The 19,912-nt window shown below is 43.4% G+C and overlaps 1 protein-coding gene across 1 annotated transcript in view; it reads right to left on the bottom strand.

Moving 5' to 3' along the window:
* Nucleotides 1-17,299, bottom strand: part of LOC126415487 (phospholipase B1, membrane-associated-like) — a 139,823-nt gene extending 122,524 nt beyond the window's left edge. Inside the window, exon 1 of the mRNA XM_050083433.1 lies at nucleotides 17,278-17,299. The gene's annotated coding sequence lies outside the window, so the exon portion shown is untranslated. The remainder of the gene's footprint in view (nucleotides 1-17,277) is intronic.
* Between the last annotated feature and the right edge of the window lie 2,613 nt (nucleotides 17,300-19,912).

Genomic DNA, 19,912 nt, shown 5'->3' with positions numbered 1-19,912 from the left:
AATTGATGATTTTTAGTAACCTTCTTTTATTGATTAATTATTTCATTAAATTGTTGTATTGGGAAAGGTTAAGATAAATATTTATTTGTGTTTGAAATTAAACGGTAAATTTTGTTAAACAACTTGTGATAATGTCCTTCCATGTGAGTGTTTTCCTAAAAATTCCTCGGGACATAATTTTCCCGTTTCGAATGGTGCATTTTCATGCTGATCCAAACAGTAATCGTCTCCGAACTGTTCCTCAGCAGTACGCAGTACACAGTGATGTGAAATGTGCCGTAGGATTTTCTTAAACGCAATAAGATGGGCACTGGCTCAAATGGTTCAAATGGCTCTGAGCACTATGGGACTAAACATCTGAGGTCATCAGTCCCCTAGAACTTAGAACTAATTAAACCTAACCTACCTAAGGACATCACACACATCCATGCCCGAGGCAGGATTCGAACCTGCGATCGTAGCGGTCGCGCGGTTCCAGACTGTAGCGCCTAGAACCGCTCGGCCATCTCGGCCGGCAGATGGGCATTGGATAATCACTAGAAACTCCCCCACACAATAACACCACCTCCTCCGTACTTCATTGTTGGCACTACACATAATGGCAGGTAACTTTCTCCAGTCATTCGCCAAACCAAATCCTTCCATCGGATTGTCACTGGGTAGAGAGTGATTCATCACTCCAAATCCCTTGCTTCCTGTAATCCACTGTCCAGTCGCGTTGCTCTTAAAATCATCTCAAGCGTCGCTTAGCATTGAATACAGAAATGGTTAGTTTAGTCATTCTGCTATGTGCGCTGCTGGTACCACTTTGGAATTCACGAGTGATTCCTTAGGCTGATTTCATGCCGTTTTTTACAACTGCTCTCTGTTCGACGGTCCCTGTCTTTCGGTACCACGATGTAAGCCTGGTCTTTGTTTAGCTGTGGTTGTTCCTTCGCGTTTTTACTTCACTGTCACATCACAGTCACATCAACAACAATACACTTGGGTGGCTTTCGAGGGCCTGAAATGCCCCTGATCGACTTGTTTTTCCGGTGACGCGTAACTGTTTCTTCTTCGGTTTCTGCATTCTCCTACTCGCAGAGGAATTGAGCGTAGACGTTTAGGGTTTGACGTCTCGTAGAAGACGAAACCGTTAGAGACGGAACACAAGTTTCTATTATGGAAGGTAGAGGAAAGAAATTGGTACGACATCTTAAGCGATTTAGAGATTCGATCCGCCATCCTCCAGATGTGACTCCAGTGAAGTACCACTATGTCCCCTCACTCGGTCATGGAACTTTCGCTGTCTTGTGCAAAGTGAGTATTTTGATATCGTGCTAGGGTGATATCGATAAAGTTATTACAAACGCAGTTTAGAAACTCTGTATTTCAACTGCAGGAGTGCTTGAATAATTTTGTAATTATCTCCGTCATCATAATAGCCTTGTTTCTATCCCACTCTTCTCGCATAATGTGTTGACCGACCGCCATTTTTACACTACTGGCCATTAAAATTTCTACACCAAGAAGAAATGCAGATATTAACGGGTATTCATTGGACAGATATATTATACTAGAACTGACATGTGATTACATTTTCAGGAATTTGGGTGCATACATCCTGAGAAATCAGTACCCAGAACAACCACCTCTGGCCGTAATAATGGCCTTCATACGCCTGGGAATTGAGTCAAAACAGAGCTTGGATGGCGTGTACACGTACAGCTGCCCATGCAGCTTTAACACGATACCACAGTTCATCAAGAGTAGTGACTGGCGTATTGTGACGAGCCAGTTGCTCGGCCACCATTGACCAGACGTTTTCAATTCGTGAGAGATCTGGAGAATGTGCCGGCCAGGGCAGCAGTCGAACATTTTCTGTATCCAGAAAGGCCCGTACAGAACCTGCAACATGCGGTCGTGCATTATCCTGCTGAAATGTAGGGTTTTGCTGGGTCGAATGAAGGGTTGAGCCACGGGTCGTAACACAACTGAAATGTAACGTCCACTATTCAAAGTGCCGTCAATGCGAACAAAAGGTGACCGAGACGTGTAACCAATGACACCCCATACCATCACGCCTCTTGATACGCCAGTATGGCGAAGACAATGACGAATACACGCTTCCAATGTGCGTTCACCACGATGTCGCCAAACACGGATGCGACCATCACGATGCTGTAAACAGAACCTGGATTCATCCGAAAAAATGACGTTTTGCCATTCGTGCACCCAGGTTCGTCGTTGAATACACCATCGCAGGCGCCCCTGTCTGTGATGCAGAGTCAAGGGTAACCGCAGCCATGGTCTCCGAGCTGATAGTCCATGCTGCTGCAAACGTCGTCGAACTGTTCGTGCAGATGGTTGTTGTCTCGCAAACGTCCCCATCTGTTGAGCCAGGGATCGAGACGTGGCTGCACGATCCGTCACAGCCATGCGGATAAGATGCCTGTCATCTCGACTACTCGTGATACGAGGCCGCTGGGATCCAGCGCGGCGTTCCTTATTACCCTTCTGAAACCACCGTTTCCATATTCTGCTAACAGTCATTGGATCTCGACCAACGCGAGTAGCAATGTCGCGATACGATAAACCAGGCAACGCCGGTCAACTGCTGTTTGTGTATGAGAAATCGGTTGGTAAAATTTCCTCATGGTACCACGTTGTGTGTGTCGCCACCGGCGCCAACCTTGTGTGAATGCTCTGAAAAGCTAATCATTTGCATATCACAGCATCTTCTTCTTATCGGTTAAATTTCGCGTCTTTAGCACGTCATCTTCGTGGTGTAGCAATTTTAATGGCCAGTAGTGTATTTGATGTTTGCTGCTGAGCCCTTACCAAGAGATCCTGCCCGCTCATCATACCACGAGTCACAATAATTATCGCAGGGCTGGGTCTCACCTCGATAATACTGCTCTTTAACGTTAAGGAGGAGCCGATAGATGTCGCTTAAGGATTCTCGCAGAAGTTTTTCACACATCTCTTCGAGCTTTGAGCCTAGGTGCAAGTCACAGTAGCTCTCTTCGCGGTTTAAGGTTACGCTTGCGGCCGTTACGTCTGTCCCAGGCGCTGTTCTGCGCTCAGAAGCCCGTGAAGGGCAGCAGCGATTCCCTGTGTTGTGCTAGTGAAACTTTTTCCCCAAGTAATTGCCGCAAATTTATGTGTTCCGGGTAGCGCAGGAGGATTTTGGCGGTCGCATCTCGGTTTTGAGTAGGTAATCGGGTCACTCTTTAACCGAACGAGATGGCTCACTGTTTCGATCAGTGTACTCGCGATGGGTAAGGTGTTGGTTGAAATTCCTGGCGACTTTCCGGATTTAGACTTTCCGTGATTTCCTTAGGTTGCCTAAAGCAAATTTCGAAATGTGGCAGAGCACGTAAACGCCTTCACACACAACAGACACACTACATCAGCCATAGCAACACATGTACACAATACAGGACCCCTATTTGGAAAAATAGAGCAAAATGTCAAAGTACTCCGCCGACTAAATACAGGACATAAAATGGATTTGCTAGAAGAACTGGAGATATATTCACATTACAGAAAATATGAAGATAAAATATTAAACGAAAAACTTGAAAGTGAATCAGTGAATTTCTTCAGATGTTTCAGTAGTATATTTAAATAAAAATAGTAACATATAGAAATGAGCACAATTGTAAAATAGACATAAGTAAATTATGATCCAAATTGTTAAGGTAAATAACCTCTGTACAAAAGCATATCATTCTCTGTGAAAGACCTATAATGTCATCTCTGTTGACTACTTGTAAGAAGATCTGTGTCACTGTTTTGTCTATGTAAAATGTTTCCGATGTTTAAAAATGTACAACAAGTTGTGTGTGATGTTTAGTGTGTGTGATACTCTGCACAGATGGATCACAAAGGAAACTGTAAGTACAAATTCCTCTAAATTTCGCCACTAACTTCACAAAAAGATCGACAACCAACTAAAAATCGCGTGTTTTCTTATATATTGCAGCAAAGTTAACAAAATGAAGCAGAATCTCACATATCGACAACATCACATAGGAATGACATAACAAACACAAAAACGCACTTGAAAATGGGAATCATTTCCCGAAAAGCGTAGTGCGAAAAGTAAAATAAAGAAAATCGTCACTGGTAGCAGTTATTTATGCACAAACCTATTGTGACAACCTAATTTTTCGCGATCAAAAAGTTTCCATATGAGCAAGTTGCTGCTGTGTGTATGCGACGTACTGCGACTCCGATGCGGGTATATAAGCACCGACATGTAGGCAAGCGCATTCCTCTTACCGACGTGCCATAAATAAGAACACGTGAACGGTGACGACATTATTGTCAATTGCGTCCAGACAGGACTAACGTGCTGCTTTCCTTGGTCGCCGAAGGACAAACACCGGTAGACATTCATTGGAGAATGAATAGTGCGTATCGGACAGCATGTCTGTCGAAAACCATTGTTGTGAAATGGAGCGCCAAGTTCCGTACCGGTGGCGATTCAACATACACTCCTGGAAATGGAAAAAAGAACACATTGACACCGGTGTGTCAGACCCACCATACTTGCTCCGGACACTGCGAGAGGGCTGTACAAGCAATGATCACAGGCACGGCACAGCGGACACACCAGGAACCGCGGTGTTGGCCGTCGAATGGCGCTAGCTGCGCAGCATTTGTGCACCGCCGCCGTCAGTGTCAGCCAGTTTGCCGTGGCATACGGAGCTCCATCGCAGTCTTTAACACTGGTAGCATGCCGCGACAGCGTGGACGTGAACCGTATGTGCAGTTGACGGACTTTGAGCGAGTGCGTATAGTGGGCATGCGGGAGGCCGGGTGGACGTACCGCCGAATTGCTCAACACGTGGGGCGTGAGGTCTCCACAGTACATCGATGTTGTCGCCAGTGGTCGGCGGAAGGTGCACGTGCCCGTCGACCTGGAACCGGACCGCAGCGACGCACGGATGCACGCCAAGACCGTAGGATCCTACGCAGTGCCGTAGGGGACCGCACCGCCACTTCCCAGCAAATTAGGGACACTGTTGCTCCTGGGGTATCGGCGAGGACCATTCGCAACCGTCTCCATGAAGCTGGGCTACGGTCCCGCACACCGTTAGGCCGTCTTCCGCTCACGCCCCAACATCGTGCAGCCCGCCTCCAGTTGTGTCGTGACAGGCGTGAATGGAGGGACGAATGGAGACGTGTCGTGTCAGCGATGAGAGTCGCTTCTGCCTTGGTGCCAATGATGGTCGTATGCGTGTTTGGCGCCGTGCAGGTGAGCGCCACAATCAGGACTGCATACGACCGAGGCACACAGGGCCAACACCCGGCATCATGGTGTGGGGAGCGATCTCCTACACTGGCCGTACACCACTGGTGATCGTCGAGGGGACACTGAATAGTGCACGGTACATCCAAACCGTCATCGAACCCATCGTTCTACCATTCCTAGACCGGCAAGGGAACTTGCTGTTCCAACAGGACAATGCACGTCCGCATGTATCCCGTGCCACCCAACGTGCTCTAGAAGGTGTAAGTCAACTACCCTGGCCAGCAAGATCTCCGGATCTGTCCCCCATTGAGCATGTTTGGGACTGGATGAAGCGTCGTCTCACGCGGTCTGCACGTCCAGCACGAACGCTGGTCCAACTGAGGCGCCAGGTGGAAATGGCATGGCAAGCCGTTCCACAGGACTACATCCAGCATCTCTACGATCGTCTCCATGGGAGAATAGCAGCCTGCATTGCTGCGAAAGGTGGATATACACTGTACTAGTGCCGACATTGTGCATGCTCTGTTGCCTGTGTCTATGTGCCTGTGGTTCTGTCAGTGTGATCATGTGATGTATCTGACCCCAGGAATGTGTCAATAAAGTTTCCCCTTCCTGGGACAATGAATTCGCGGTGTTCTTATTTCAATTTCCAGGAGTGTAAAACGCCCGTCGATCTCGAAAGTCTACTCCATCCATTACGCCACTTCAAGTGAGAGAGACCCGAACACTCGTTCTATGGTCCGGATGTCTCCCATGTGATTATCACACCTTCGGTTCCTTAAAAAAAGGCTTTGAAGTGTCGACTACTTCCGTCGGACGAGGATGTACAGCAGGCAAGCAGTTGCCGCCTTCTTCACGAACAAAGAGACGGTGTTTTACCAAACGGGTATCTTCAAGCTGGTGCGGCCATGGGATGATTGCCTCAAAGCTCAAGGCGACTTTGCCTGATTGGCATACCGATTCTGGAGTCTACAGCTTTCGAACAGAATGTTTTTGATCACCCCTTACAAAATAAAAGTAGATGTATGTAAGAATGATCCACATGCCTCCAAAACTGTTGGATAGATTTCAGCCACACTAGTCACCCATAGCACTTCTTCTCCGGAAAGAAACGCTGTGAGGGTAAGAACCACTTACTTATCAAAGGGGTAGGGGTGGGGTGGGAAAGAAGGTTAGCCCACAACACGCAAATAGTAAGACTGTATATGTCCCGTCTTTGAGAGTGAGAGCACTTAACTACTTGTAGCAAACTTTACAGTCAATTTGGAACCTTGACAAAATTTTTCTCGCAGACATCCCGCACAAAATAATGAAAAAAGTGTATTGCTTACTACATTTTTTTCTGTCCATGCACTAAAACTGCGGCATCGGACATGGCGCTTTAATTTATTATCTATTTGTATTGTATGGTATGCTAACCGGTGGCCTAGAAACGACGGAGAGGCTCCGCCTCCGCCTCCACCGCAGTGGTCCGCAACCAGACGACGACTACCGCAGTCCACTTCACCCCTCCGCCGCCCCACACCGAACCCAGAGTTTCTGTGCGGATCTGCCCGCGCTGCCCCCCCCCCCCCATCCCCCACGCCCCCCAGGGAACGTCTCACACTAGACGAGTGTAACCCCCTATGTTTGCGTGGTTGAGTAAGGGCGGTGTACGAGTACATGGAGAACTTGTTTGCGCAGCAATCGCCGACGTAGTGTAGCTGAGGCGGAATAAGGGGAACCAGCCCGCACTCGCCGAGCAGATGGAAAACCGCCAAAAACCATCCACACACAGCCTGTCCGTCTCACCGGACCTCGACACAAGTCTGCTGGGCGGATTCGCGCCGGGGACCAGGCGCTCCTTCCCAATCCGGAAAGCCGTGCGTTAGACCGCACGGTAATCAGGAGAGCGTATTATTTCTTTACTACAAACTCTAGTCGCAGTATGCTTTTTTTTGTCATCAGTCTTCTGACTGGTTTGATGCTGCCCTCCACGAACTCCTCTGCTGTTCCAACCTTTTCATCTCGAAGTAACCCTTGCAAACTACGTCCTAGATTATTAGGTCGACATATTCCAATGTCTGTCTTACACTACAGTTTTTACCCTCTACAGTTCCCTTAGTACCAAGGAAGTTATTCCCCGATGTCTTAACAGATATCCTATCATCCCATTCCCCCTTCTTGTCAGTATTTCCTATATATTCCTTTCCTCTTCGATTCTGCAGAGAACCTCCTCATTCCTTATCTTATCAGTCCACCTAATTTTCAACTCTCCAATATTCTTCTGTAGCACAACATCTCTAATGCTTCGATTCTCTTCTGTTCCGCTTTTACTACAGTCCATGTCTCTCTATAGTACAATGCTGTGCTCCAAACGTACATTCTCAGAAATTTCCAAATTAAGGTCTATGATTGATACTGGCAGACTTCTCTTGGCCGGGAATGCCTTTTTTGCCAGTGCTAATCTGGTTTTTATGTCTACCTTGCTCCGTCCGTCATGGATTATTTTGCTGCCTTGGCTTCAACTACTTCGTGATCACCAATCGTAATGTTATACTTCATACTGTTCGCATTTCTGCTACTTTTCATTACTTCCATCTTTCTGCGATTTACTCTCGATCCATATTCTGTACTTGGAAAGCCCATTCCATTCAACACATCCTGTAACATTTCCTCATTTTTCACTGAGGATAGAAATGTCATCCGCGAATCGTATCATTGATATCCTTTCACTATGAATTTTAATCCTACTCTTAAAATCCATCTTTTATTTCGATCATTGCTTCTTCGGTGTATAGATTGAACAGTGGGGGCAAAGGAGCATATCTATGTCTTACAACCTTTTTAAAATCACCGTCAGAACTTCCTCTGTCGCGCCTTTACCCTTCCCAAAGCCCAACTGATAGTCACCAACAGTTCCTGAGTTTTATTTTCCATACAATAAGTAGACAAAGTCGCTTAGGGATTGCTGAAACCATGAAGTGAAATAGCAACCATAGGTTAGTGTGTAGAACCAGAGATGTAGCTCTGATGTTGCGCTTGATGCTTTAGGCATCGAGACCCATTTACCGGGTCTGTCGGCCTGTCGGACAGCGTAAAATGGCGCAAGTTGTCTGAAGTTCTCAGAAAGATATATACAGTATATGTTGTAGGGAAAGATGAGTAATAGACAGAATATTCAATGAGAGGGAACAACAGAAACGGAAAATCAAGGCACATGATTTATGTTAAACTGAACAAAGAAATCTTGAGAAATAAATCAGATTTAACTAAAACTGTCAGTATTATGAACTGTGTCTTCTTCTCTGCAGTCGTCTCTAGTGTTATAAAGACACGTAAGCTACCGAGGATACCCATTATTTGCTGATTAAGATGAACATAGGGAAGTTATCGACGATGCAAGTCGGTGGCTGAGTCATTAACATGAGTTCTTCCTTCCCACTCACGCTGCGGTTGTTTACAGCTGCTGGAATCTCGCTCACCCAAGGACAAGTATTGAATGAACCCTCACGGTTGTCATTGTGAGCCTCGAAAGGGATTCCCGCACTTAAATTATGTGGCAGAAAAAAGCAGCGTGTTAGACGGGGACCCAAACCCAGAACTTCTCCTTTGTGGATAATACTCTTACCGACTGAGGTTTTCAGGTACAACTTAGACTGAACATAACATTTTGTGTTTACGGTATCCACAGTCCAAATATTCCATGTTGAATAACAAGGACCACGGTGACTGTTAAAAATCTTTATTCAAAGACAGGACCCGCTTTGCAAACTATACTTGCTTCATCAGGTGGTTATAGTCAGTCCACAAAAGTGATCTGTCTTTAAGCCGAAATAAGCACATTCCCTAAAATTCTCATTAAGATGTTTGAAATTTGCGTGTTAGAAATTCTTAAATTTCTATCTCGTGAATGTTAAATAACTTAACGAGAATGTCGGAGAATGTACTTCTCCCGGCTTTTAAACAGATTGTTTATATGGATTGGCTGCAAATATCTGATGATGCAAGTATAGTTTGCGAAACCGATCATGTCTATGAACAAAGTTTTTTAACAGTAACTGCAGTACTTGTTTAACACTACTCAGACTCTTTTCTGACAATACCTGTCTCCTACTTTCTGAACACCTCACAAAAATCTCGAACATTGCTAGCCGGACTCCTGGAAGAGAGGGCACCGTGGAGAAATCGATTAACCACAACCTAGAGGTTTGTATTTAGAATAATTCACCTTAATAATGAATTTTAAAAGTGTCATACCAACACTCTCCACTGAACGGAAAGATGCGCACGTCACTAGACCCTAATAAGAGTATCCATGTGGTTCATTTAATGGAAAAAAAGTTGTAGTAAGACACTCTTAGTATCCTTAGTAGCGAGGATGGGTCAGAGAACTCTACAACGCCCCAAGAAACTGAAATAAACTTGCTACACACGGATATTTCCAAGAACAACAGTGCATGTCGCTCCATTACACCCGCTACTGTATATAAAGCGTGTTGCATACACTTCAAAAACTTTGCACACGCTTTAAATCTTTGGAGGTTTCTAACTCTCTAACCAAAACTGACAGAAATTTGATTTAAATTAATTTGTACAGAGTCGGTTAAAATAAGTCAGATACATTAGAGAAAAAATATTTTGTTTAAAGAATTGTGTTGCAACCCTGTGGAAAATAACTAAATAAACTACGTTCATAGCTACATTTCTCACGTTTGCCCAAATATACCTTTAACTGACTATTTTTTAAGTTACAGAAGAAAGTATCTTCTGTGAAACAAACTGTGTAAGTGCACTTCCTCTCCATAAAATCAGTTCAACTGCTGCAAACCAAAGTACGAAAACAAATGAACAGTGAAGCTCTCGAACCATAATGATGTGCCACACACAAAGTTTTCTTGGGGTTGCCTACATACGAATATACACATCAAAATAAAATATGAGACAGACCTATAAGTATATTCCATTTCATTGGAACAAACATGTAACAGTTTCCCGCAACATCTGCCCTGTGTACTGTGTGAAGGAAAACGAGATATCGGAAATATTTGCTTGGTGTTGGCGCTGTTTGAGCCGTATCGGTTTTTCATCTTATGTCGAAGTTCCGTCGCGATAAAGCCATCCGCAGTTACAAAACTACACATTCGTTAGACGACTTTTTCAACGTCGTAAAATTTGTCGGTAGTTGTTTCAGAACATCTCGTTTCTTACTTTTCGACGTTGTAATGATTCCAGAGTACTGTCGGGGTAGATAATTGATGGAAAAGAAAAGAAAATGAAAACGTACATTTTTATCATACGGTAAACATATTCGCGAACAGAGCTCTTGTTGTCCATGCATTAGAGACTAGTGATGACAGCAGAGTTTGCTTTCGAAATATAACTAAATGCTAAAGTACAGTTTCTGCATATCCAGCAAGACACCAACAACTATATCACACGTCCAGATGGCTTTTGCACAGCACGAGAAAAATGCAAACATAGATTATTTCAACAATCTTTCTTGTCGATCTTCTTTCAGGTTAGTTCTCCAGACTGCGAAATTTTGACGATGTTCGCGTCTCTAATCTCTACAAGTTCATTTCGTGAGACTATATGCTCAGTGAAAGTAGCAACGACTCAGTTGTTCCTTTGGCGAACCTTGGAGCAATATAACCAGTATGTCAGAAGCAAGGAAGAGTAGAAAAAGCACTGATAGCGCTTCCTGAAGGGTTTCAAAGTGAGGTAAAGGTAAAGCGAGGTTTTATCAGACAGGATATTGGAGTAAAATCGTCAGTGAATCATCATCACAAGAAACACGATCCACTGATTTGTATTGGGGGTGCAAAAGGTTGTTTAATTTGTTAATAGGGGGTGCAGTAAGGGGGAGAAATTCTGGGCCCGATAAATTTTAGATTCAAAATTGATAACTCTGGTTGTTAACTGTTCAGATACGAGGAGGTAAGGAGACAGATACTCCGTAGAGGGAAGTTCAGCAAAACTAAAATGAATCGACTGATACGTGACTAGAAGCAACGGAGAAAGCATACGCTCTATAAATTTATGTCTAAGTTGTTAGACAACAAAAAACCGAATTTAATGAAATCAGAAGCTTTCCCGTATTAACATTAGTAAACAGTTCTTGTCCGTTGTGGATGCATTAGAACTCCGCAACTGTCGAAAATGTAGGTAATTTATAATGAGCTAGCTGAGTACCCGGTGTTGATGGGTATGTATTTTTTCCAATCTTCTATTTGTCAAACTCTTTCCTTCTCTTCTCCAAACCCCCCCCCCCCTCCCCATTCTCTGTACACCTTGCTCTCTCTCCTCTCTGTCCACTGTCCATTTACTAGCCCTCTTCCTGCTCTCTCCAACCCCCTCCCCCCCCCCCCCCCCCATTCTCTGTACACCTTGCTCTCTCTCCTCTCTGTCCATTTACTAGCCCTCTTCCTGCTCACCTTCTACTGCCCCTCTCGGTGCCTCCTCTTCCTCCCCCCTCTCGCTGTTCATCCCATCCTCTCTCCTCTCTCACAGTCCCCTCCTCTTTCCTTTCTCTGTCCACCTCCTCGTTTCCCCTCTCTGTCCATTTAATCATCGCCCTCTGTCTGCTTATTTCCTCGTCCCACTCTCGGTGCCATCTCTTCCATCCCCCTGCCTCTGTCCAACTCTTTCATTTCTCTGTCCATCTACTGCTTTCCCCTGTCTATTTCTGTCTCCCCTCTTTCCGTTTATCTCATTCCCCCCCCTCCCCCCCCCACTCGCCGATATCCGTTTCCATTTCCTCCATCCCCCTCTTTGTGTGTCCATCTCCTCCTCGTCTCTACTATCACCACGTTATCACTCTTCACCCCAATAGGACACTGGTTGTTCTCACCGCCAAAGTATTTCTTTCATGATCGTAACTAATACGTATACCAAATTTGGTTGAAATCTTTCCAAGGGGTTTAGGATGAGCTTGCTACCCGTGGCTTTGCTCGCGCACACAAATGTCAAATACAACTCACATATATGAAACTTATTTCACAATACCTGTATCACTATTGAATTTCCCCCTGCAGTTTCATTTTCACACATAACGTCGTACTTCCTGACCTATGTGTCATATGATGATATATCTTTGATGTACATTCAGGGTCATATGTGGATACAGTCTGCGGAATGTATTGAGGATAGGTCGTGCATGATGTGGCTGTTTTTCAGGCATCTCATTGTTTACGGCATCATATCTTCTCAACTATGTTTCCTATACTGATATAATTTTGCTGTTACATTCAGTGGTATATGTGCATACCGTATGCAAAATGTAACGCGAATAAAGTTAGTAGTAAAGAAGTAATAAATTAAAACTTCATGCTTCATGAGGCAGCTTTACTCTGTCAACAGGCGAAAATTAGTAAACGATGAACTTTTTTCTTTTCATCACTTTGTGAGAGTTGTCAACGAGAAGAAGTTTCGCAAGGGCTTGAAATTATAAGTAAAGTTTGTTACAAGTCACTAAGTGCTCTCATTCTCAGATACCGTATGAATAAAATGTAGATATTCCTGCATCTTGGGCTGCAGTGCTTTCTCACTCCAACCTCCACCCCTTTGATAGGTAGGTGGTTCTTACTCTTACAAAGATTCTCTCCAAGTGATATGTGTACCAAATGTGGTAGAAATCGGTCCAGTGGTATGGGAGGAGATGTGGAAAACACATGCGTACGCGTTTCCATTAGCTGCATGAGCAGCTAATGGAGCAGCTACGTGAGCAGCCTGATGGACTACCTCATAATTTCAAAATGTCACTGACCGATCTCCATAAACCTCGAGTCTGAAGAAACTTTGAAACTAGAAAGTCCGTAAGAATGGCTATGACGCTACTTATGGCTTCTTCCGTATCTCCAATAAGTATTTTTAACTTTTCTGAGGCAATCAGTACGAAATACCACAAAAGTTCCGTCTCATCGATTGAAGGGCTTAGTGAAATAATGAGGTATCCAGCAGTTTGGTGAACATTGAACTAGGTGCGTATTATTTCAGCTGGGTCCATCTGGCGTCAGTTTATTGGACTACCAGAATGTGGACTAGCTTCAATTACATATTAAAAAGGAGAAGACAACAGGCCTCACAAAACAGTCTCAAGCTTCCGAGTGGAAGAAGAGGGTGTCCCATGTTTCTCTGATCCCTGGATTCCGACAGGCTAATTGACTATCTAATCGACTAACATGGCTAATTGACCAACATGGCTAACACAGAAAGTGATAATTCCGTTATAATGAAGAATACACATACAATACCTGATTGCCTTGTGATTCAGATTTTGGCGTAATTGAAAAATAAGTGACGTACGAAATACGTTTACAGCCCTCAAGTATGGGCAAACCTGATCCGAAGTGCAAAAGAAAACAGTCCGTTCGCTACATTTTTGGAAAAGCAGAAAGAGGATTTTGTTAGTTTATCTCCATAACTCCATTAACAAGAAAGCTAACAAAAGAAACAAAAATTTTTGTGGCATAAGCGTGGACTTCCGAAAGGATCTCTTCTAATTTTGCAGGGAGGGCATATAGTCCATGTACGGTTCACATACAACAGTAAGTCTGAAGAAGGGCAAAGATAAGGCACAGAAAATGAATGGCACTGATCTTAAAGCAAAGTATTTCAAAGTATCCCATCAGAGCTGCCAAACTCTGTGATACAATGTCGATGTTGTAGTTGGTATCTTCCCTTCACCATCGCTTTCATCAAAACTTTAAATCAGACAACGGAAATGAAATAGAAGAAAATAATGAGCAACAGGTTATTTCAAGTACCGACAATTATATCATTTAGATATTTTTCTCTGTTGTATTTGAAAATGGGCGTTGTGCCTGCAATATTTCCTGCATCTCATTCCTCAAGTAAAAGTTTTTACAATAGTAATCAAGGTATCCTGCCCCACATTTCCAGGAAGTTAATACAGATCTACCATAACCTAATCCATAAAATATATTCTGATAATAACTGTTTTGGTAAAGCTTTAGGCAATCTAATAAAACGCTAAATCACTCTAAAGCACACGTTAGGGGCATATTCCCTTATTCTGCTAAATATATATATATATATATATATATATATATATATATATATATATATATTTTTTTTGCAGATGTTCGTCTCTAACTGAGCCACCTTCACTAAAGCACAGTCCTTACAAAAAACGCTGCAGGTGCCCATCCGAAACAGACTGACGTGACTCCTATATTAATTTCTCATTAACATTATACTTGGATGACGTTTGACCTTCCCGACTTTTTTACGCTCGATCCTTCGGATGTATTGAGCTTAAAAGCTCAGAACCAACTAGCGTGTCCTACCTAAACGGTACAACTACACGTTCGAAAGCTGGTAACCACTTCTATGATTAGCAAAGTCAGTTTGGAGAGACTGAATAAGCAAGCGTTTATATAAATAAGCAGCGGCAGTGACTTAGGATCAGCACTCCGCTAGCCACTTTGTAGCGTGTGGCGAAAAGGATCTTGTTGTCGACAAGAATTTCAGCCGTAATCTTCCTTTTCTAATGGTATCAATGAACTTATACAGCTCTATTATACGCGGAACAACCGAAGATAACTGTGGATTGCTCATTGGTTTATTTTCTCAATTGATGTGCGGTTTTCACAGAATGGATTGGTAGTGTGGCGTTAATATTGTTAGCCAATCAATAGCTTACAATAATACCTAGAAAGTTAATTTTTTGTGCAAACATACACTTTTTTAAATGGAACAATTCCTATTGTCGTTAACAGACTAAAAGCAGGGCAAATTAGAATGTCAGTGGTGTTTGTTATAGGATTCTAAAGCCAATCGTTGAAGAGATATTATTTTGAAAAATTTCCACGCCTACACTTGGCTGTGATAGTACACATAAAGAACAAGAGCATACACTAGTTATGTGGATTCTGCCGGCCGGTGTGGCCGTGCGGTTCTAAGCGCTTCAGTTTGGAACCGCGTGGCCGCTACGGTCGCAGGTTCGAATCCTGCCTCGGGCATGGATGTGTGTGATGTCCTTAGGTTAGTTAGGTTTAAGTAGTTCTAAGTTCTAGGGGACTGATGACCTCAGAAGTTAAGTCCCATAGTGCTCAGAACCATTTGAACCATTTTATGTGGATTCTGATCAGTAACGACAGTACTGATCACCACAAGTTTTGTACAAAATGACCATCGGCAGGGGCAGTACATGTTTCCTAGTCTGGTTTAGCGGAAATGTCCGAGCAGACTGCAGTAATACGTCGTTGCATATTATTGGATGTTATTAGTTTGTCCTCATAGACAGCATCTTTTAGTTTTCCCTACAGAATCTACAGACTTCAAATCCGTAGAACAGGCTGGCCGAGGTACGGGTCCTCTGCCTCCGAACCAAAGATTTGAAAACGATTCGTGAAGACACGCTGTAGTGCCTGGTGCACTATGGTCCGGACAGCCATCATGTTGGTGCTACACATTCGTCCTAGTACGCAGAAGAACGTCTTCTAGCATCAGTGGAAGATGGTCTGTTAGGCGGCTGCGATACTTGTGCGCGATTAGTGCTCCTTCTATGAAAAACGGGAGAATGAGCTGATGATTCACTACCCCATGATTGGTAAATGTGACCTCATCACTAAACAAGATACACCATGCATCTGGAGTATCTTTCCTTAATGCCCAAGTACAGAAATTAGCACGATTCTCCGCTTCCATGCAGCTCTTGGTGGAGAGAAATGTGATAGAGATGGAACCTATGACAATGGAGAATGCATAGGACACTTCGAGGACTCGTGCCACTTCCTCGTACGATTGCGCGGGAGCTAACGCGCGGATCAGCTGCAACAGCAGTAGGAACATTAATTTCTTCTATCGACACTTGTTTCCTTCTGTCGGGGCCGGCCTGTGTGTCCGAGCGGTTCTAGGCGCTTCAGTCTGGAACCGCGCTACCGCTACGGCCGCAGGTTCGAATCCTGCCTCGGGCGTGGATGTGTGTGATGTCCTTAGGTTAGTTAGGTTTAAGTAGTTCTAAGTTCTAGGGGACTGATGACCTCAGGTGTTAAGTCCCATACTACTCAGAGCCATTTGAACCATTTTTTGAACCTTCTGTCGCGTCGCCTAAGAGTTGCAGCAACACTTTCACGTAACTGGTTGAAGAGGTTGATAAATAACTGCAGAGATTGACGTCTGTTAGGACATCTTGCCATAAACACCGTACACGAATGAACTGCTTTCTTCCTACACCCTCCACAGACCACTAGTATGTCGGCATTTTTATATCCCGTCATCCACTCACGACCTACGGCTCCAACTGAAACACGCAGACCAGCAAGTCGCAGTGCACACAAGAGACACACAAGCAAACATAACAATGTCGTACCAAACAACTACGCAGGTCGAATGGTACAAACAAGTGTCGACGTGGAAACTTCAAAATATTATATCTCGTAAACGACTCGCACTAGAATCCTGCAACAAACGACAATGACTTTCTAATTTACCATACTTTTTGTTTGCTAATGTCAATAGGCACTGTTCCATTTTAAAAAGTGTATTTTTGCACAAAAAATACACTTCCTACGTATTAATATAATCTGTTTATTGACTAACAATACGAGCCCATAACTACCTGTGCATAAATAGCACTTTCCACTTTCGCAATATTTGCGGTGCAGGTTTTGGTAATTAACACCGTATGATCATATCGTTCAAGAAAATGCAATACGACAAAAACAAATCCCATAATCAAAAGTTGGGTCAAAATATAATGGTTCAAATGGCTCTGAGCACTATGGGACTTAAGATCTGAGGTCATCAGTCCCCTAGAACTTAGAACTAATTAAACCTAACTAATTTAAGGACATCACACACATCCATGCCCGAGGCAGGATTCGAGCCTGCGACCGTAGCGGTCGTGCCTAGAACCCATCGGCTACAATACCGGCTGGGTCAAAATATAAGGCCTATGGCGGGACAACTGGATATAGATGACTGCAGGTGGTTGCGCCGAAAGACATTGTTGGTGAGGGCGGTGTGACGTGCGGGGTGGTCTGCCGGAGCGGCGGGGCACCAGAAGCCAGAAGCCCGGAGCAGCTTACCTCGTCGGGCGATCCGGAAGACGCCGCGTGCAGGACTGACAGCGCGACGGCGGTGGCCAGCGCGCTGGTGATTTCCATGCCAAGGCCAGGCAATGCCACGGCTCCCCGGACGCAAACGCCCTGCCGGCTTCATTGTCGACCAGGTACTCCGCGGGCTCGCTAAACGAACCTGTGCAACAGGATTCCAAAAGCAAAATTTCCGCATTTCAGAAAAGCACAAAGAAGATAAGGACATTACGGTATGTTGATAATTTTTACTCTTGGGTCGTCTAATTGCAGCAGAATGTCCGCCCCCGGTAGCTGAGTGGTCAGCGCAACAGAATGTCAGTCCTAAGGGCCCGGGTTCGTTTCCCGACAGTGTCGGAGATTTTCTCCGCTCAGGGAATGGGTGTTGTGTTGTCCTCCTCATCATCATTTCATCCCTGTCGACACGCAAGTCGCCGAACTGGCGTCAAATCGAAAGACTTACAACTGGCGAACGGTCTACCCGACGGGAGGCCCTAGTTACACGACATTTACATTTAGATTACAACTGAATGAATCACAGGTTCTGAGCCGTACCCCTTTCGCCTTTATTCTTTGCAAGGCATAGTCAATGGCCTATAATACGTATATATTTTTGTTTACATTATTTAGTTTGAACTTGAGGTAATGTTATATACGATTCTGCAAGTTTGCTTTTCTATAACGCGGTAATAATTTGTATTTCTACTTACAGCTTTCGTGGATGTTGTTCTACATCGTTTGTCTTTGTTCCAATTTTTGCGCTATTGTTCTACTTTTTACAACTACCATTTGAAATTTTGTTTCTCAGGCTTAACAGCACTAGGAAGTGAACACTTGTTCTGATGTTTTGTTTTGGTTGGTGTTGCCAACTGTCGAAAGTTATTGCCAAAGATCGAACGTTATTGCCCACTATTGAATGTATTTTTGTGGTATCTGTGATCTGTTTGTGTATGCATGTTTCATTCAGTTGACATTAGACTGTCCAAAAGCAAAAATTATCAAGATACCGTAATATTATAAGCAAATGAGACCGACAGGGCAGCAAAAGTTGAAGATGTTGGTATAAGGACAATTTGCAAATAAAGACAACTGAATATAATTGGTTACAATACATATACTATAAGATTCTCTGGACACGCATAGCTACAACACTAGAAGAAAGGATAATATTCACTATTCTGGATTAAATCTCACTTTGGCACACAAAGGGGTGAATTATGCTGCCACAAAAATCTTTGGTCATTTGCCAAGTAGTATGAAAAGTCAGATAGTCAACCAACATTTAAAAGCAAATTAAAAGAATTTCTGAATGACAACTCCTTCTACTCAATAGATGAATTCTTAGATATGAAGTAGTAACTGTAAAAAAAAAAAAAAAAATTAAAAAAATTAAAAAAAAATTAAATTAATTAATTAATTAACTATTTTCTGTAAAGAAAACTTATGTTAAAGGGATACGTTCCACATCATTACGAAATGTCGTATTCATGATCTATAGAACTATCATTAATGTATGTATGTATGTATGTATGGGTGTCGAAGATACGCAGATGGTCCTGTCTGAGCCAGATAAGAACGTAGACTTGATAATGCTGTAGGAACTACAAGATGGAATCACGTTTAGCAAGAGCAGGTTACACCCTGCAGTCTTCCAAGATGTGACAAAATCAATATAGAACTGATAAAATAAGCCTCAAATACTGCAAAACTAAGAATACTCGATTTTATGAATACACGCTGGCAGAGTGGCTGTACAGAGTCTTTCAAAATTACAATTTCGAGGGTATGTAGAAGATGTTCTGAGCAACAAAACGAGAATACGAATCCGTGTCCGGAATAAGACATCCAATGATGCTACAGGGAGTCAAAGTTATAGGCGCTGCCGCTTGTATCTTTATGTATATTTACAGGATGATTCTGTGATAATGTCACAGAAAGCCTTCTTAATTCACGTTATCAACTGTATGCAAGAATTTTAACGGCTATCGCCAATCGATGATACAGTATTATCTGATGCCCATCATGGTTTTCGAAAAGGCAGATCACGCTCGTACAGTACCTTCGCCATGACACAACTAATAGAAAAACATCGTGAATTCGTTAGCCAATTTTTCTTGCCTCCGTTGACTACTAAATGGCGTTTGGTGGAATATATCGAAACAAACTGTGGGAAACTTTAAGAAACAGAGGGATTCTATCTAACTTTATAAGAGCTGTACAGGGCTTATATACGAATTACAAAATACAGATAAAAATAGCAGGTAGCAGACATAATATAGCTAAAATAATCTAGCGAGTTGGACAAGGGTGTGCTCTCTTACCCACTCTTTTTAAGACGTATCTCGACGATTTAACCAAAACTTGGGTACAGGCAATAAAGCATTATAAAATTAACGATGTGGATGTTAGCCCACCACCTTTTGCTGAAGAGAAAGTAATTGTTGGTCCCAATGAAAATGACTTACAAGAATCTGTGTTAAGTAAGACGTTTCCATCACAAACACAAAATCAATGGCATTTTCAGGACACTAGCCGACGCGAGTGGAGACTCACAATGACAAACAGAGCATACAGCAAATAAATAAAATTAAATATTACTGGTGCAGTATTACATGCAGAGCAAACAATG

This window comes from Schistocerca serialis, chromosome 1, assembly GCF_023864345.2.
Source record: "Schistocerca serialis cubense isolate TAMUIC-IGC-003099 chromosome 1, iqSchSeri2.2, whole genome shotgun sequence".
NCBI classification, from domain to species: Eukaryota; Metazoa; Arthropoda; class Insecta; order Orthoptera; family Acrididae; genus Schistocerca; species Schistocerca serialis.
This window is presented reverse-complemented; position numbering and strand designations above follow the sequence as displayed.